The following is a 3,554-nucleotide window of genomic DNA, read 5'->3' as shown; positions in this document are numbered from 1 at the left end:
TACAATAATAAGGTCATTCCAAAGTGCAACTTGTTGGCTTTCAGGAACACTCAAAGAAATGAAGAGAAAACATTGTAGAAGTCAGTGAATGTACTTTTATTGACCAAGCACGGGAAAAAATATGGAATCACTCAATTCTGAGGAAATAAATATGGAATCACTCAATTCTGAGGAAAAAAGTATGGAATCATGAAAAACAGATAAACTAAAGGCCATTCAAAATTCATCACTAGTATTTAGTTGCACCACCTTTGGCTTTTYTYARGGCTTGCAGTCTCTGAGGCATGGACTTGATGAGTGACGAACAGTATTCTTCATCGATTTGGTACCAGCTGTCTTTGATAGCAGTTGCATATTTCTCCAAGGAATGCCTTCACTGTTTTTGCCCTATGGAAAATGATTTCATCACCTTCAAACATCTGTTCAATTGAAGGGATGAGAAAAATGTCCAAAATGTCAATGTAAACTTGTGCATTGATAGAAGAATGAAGCATCTCCCCAGTGCCTTTGCCTGACATGCAGCCCCATATCACCAAGGACTGTGGACATTTGGTTGTTTTCTTCAGGCAGTCCTCTTCATAAATCTCACTGGAACGGCACCAAACTAAAGTTCCAGCATCATCACCTTGTCCAATGCAGATTCTTGACTCATCACTGAAGATAACTTTCATCCAGTCATCCACAGTCCATGATTGCCTCTCCTTAGCCCATTGCAGTCTTGTTCTTTTTTGTTTAGGTGTCAATGATGGTTTTCTTTTAGCTTTCCTCTATTGAAATCCCATTTCTTTTAGGTAGTTTCTTACGGTTCGGTCACATAGGATCACTGAGGAGACTAAGGAAGTTTGGCATGTCAACAAGGATCCTCAGGAACGTTTTCAGCTGTGCTGTAGAGAGCATCCTGACCTGCTGCATCACAGCCTGGTACAACAGTACCACCATTATGGACCGCAAACGTCTGCAGAGAGTGGTAAAAACTGCAGAGAAGATCACAGGGACTTCACTGCCCTCTCTGCAGAGCATCTACCACTGCAGGGCCCACAGAAGAGCAGCCTCAATCATCAAAGACCCAACCCACCCCCAGCATGGACTGTTTACACCTTTGCCCTCCAGCCGGAGGTACAGCAGTGTGACATGTAGAACCTCCAGATACAATAACTCGTTTTTCCCAAGTGCCATCAGACTTCTAAAAAACTGAACGTGACATTCTTCTGACTATTACTGCACATGTGCACATTTCAGACCTGTTGCACATTTTCACATTACACTTTAAAACAAATTGTACAGTTCCCTTCTTGTTGTCATTATTATATTGTTCCCTTCCAATGTTATTATCCATAGTTTAGTCTCCTCTTTTATCTAATCAACATTGTTTGTGTCCTTTCGGTGATGATTCGTTTCTTTTGTTAATATGTTATTTCTTGGCATTCAAAATGGACGACAAAGTGAGAATTTCATTGCTCAGGGAAACATGTTTTCATCTGTGCATATGTCAATAAACACTGAATATTGAATACATTGGCTCCAGCTTCCTCCCATTCATGCTTCATCTGTTTAGTTGTACTTTTTTGGTTTTCAAGACAAATGGCCTTAAGTTGTTTGTCTTGATGCTTTGATGTCTTTCTTGGTCTACCAGTATTCTTAGCTTTAACAACCAGTCCATGCTGTTTGTGTTTGGTCCATACCTTGGATACAGCTGACTGTGAACAGCCCACATCTTTAGCAACCGTGCATGAATTACCTTCTTCAAGAAGTTTCACAATCCTCTCTTTTGTTTCAAGAGACATTTCTCTAGTTGGAGCCATGGTTCTGTCCACTCCACTTCGTCCAGCAGCCCTCCAAGGTGTTCTTCTTCTTCTTCTTTTGAATTTTATTGGCGGCTGGCAACCAACTGCATTTACCGCCACCTACCAGACTGGAGAAGGGTCGTCAGTGATCTTAGAGGGAACTTAACACACCTCAATGATGTGTATGATGTGCAAATTCACATCCTAACACTCTCCAAAGTGTCATGACTGCAGGTGTTTTTAACTGCAAACTAACGAGCAGATCTAATCTGAGGCAGGTGTCCATTTAGGGAAAGGAAATTGACTGGGTGTGTCCTTATTTTCTACCTCCAATTTGAGTGATTCCATACTTTTTTCTCAGAATTGAGTGATTCCATTTTTTCCCTGTGTTTGGTCAATAAAAGTAACATTCACTGACTTCCACAATGTTTTGTCTTCATTTCTTTGAGTGTTCATTAAAGCCAACAAGTTGCACTTTGGAATGACCTTATTATTGTATCATGTTTTTGATCTGWGTTTGTTTTACAGAATGAAATGTCTGAATGCTCATCCAAGACTGGTGATCCCATACTTTTTGCCAGGGCTTGTACATTGTGCATGGCATTTTGTCATGTCACATAAAATTGCTCAATTGCTCATGGTGACTTTAGTTTAAACTTTACCATGGCAATGGGTGGTTTTATTAATACAAAAACCACCAGTCCTTTATTTTCTAATTTATTTATCATTAAATTTTAGATCAGAACTCCCTGATTAATTTATTAGGAAACAGACCGCCCTTATGTTCTGCCCACGGCACACATGTGATGCCAAATATTTGATCTACTTTTTATTTAATATTTTCAGAATTATAATTATAACACTCTGCTTCTATAAAAATTGTTGCATTTTTTTAAAAAGAGCTGAAGTGAATGTTAGGTGAATCTGAAACCCAGACTTTGTGAATACTAGAAGGCCACATGAATATTTCATATTTCTGAGAAATAACCTCTGAAGCTGAGGTTATAAATTTGTCATCCGCCTCTTCTGTTAGTTTGCTTTACAATCAAAGCACTGATTTTCAAGATGGGGAAGAGTTTTGTTTAATTAAATGCTGCCATTTGTGTTACCCAGGAGCTGACAGTTTCTCAGCTTGTCTGCAGACCACTTTAGCACTTCTAATACCGCGTCTGCGGCGAGGTGCCCCTCCCTGCAAAGTTTCGCCGTTCCACACAGTGTTATTATGAGCTGCTAACCCTGGTGGTGTCACAACTCATCATCTCCTCTTGCTTTGTGGGTTTTTTGTGTCTGTCACCCTCGAGCCAGCACCGTGACTCTGTGTGCCTCTGAAGTAATTCTGATGAATCAACACTGCGACTCGGTACCTCTGACGTCGCCCCCACTCTTTTGTTTTCATAGCCATGACAAAGCTTTGTGAGCCCCCAGCCTGTGTTAAAATATGACAGCCACTGTGATATTTTCAGAGGGAGCAGCTCATGGGGGACACCCTAACTAACGACTGCTATCTTTGATTCCCCTCTCAGTTACGCCCGCGAGGAGAGAGTGGAAAGACTGGAATTCTAAACAGGATGGTTTCTGAATCTGGGTATGGTTTTCAGTCTTTGGTTTAGCAATTTTAAAACTAAATAGCAAAAAAAAAAAAAGCCTTTTTTAACCTAAATGTAAAAATGTGAATTCAAACTGATTAAAAATATAGTGTTTGATTTTTGATTCTCCTACCTACATTCAAAATGTACCAAAAATGAAAGAAGTCGTCAAAGAAGAAGAGTT

The sequence above is a fragment of the Austrofundulus limnaeus genome, unplaced genomic scaffold, assembly GCF_001266775.1.
Source record: "Austrofundulus limnaeus strain Quisiro unplaced genomic scaffold, Austrofundulus_limnaeus-1.0 Scaffold26, whole genome shotgun sequence".
Classification (NCBI taxonomy): Eukaryota; Metazoa; Chordata; class Actinopteri; order Cyprinodontiformes; family Rivulidae; genus Austrofundulus; species Austrofundulus limnaeus.
Note: the sequence above shows the minus strand (reverse complement) of the source record.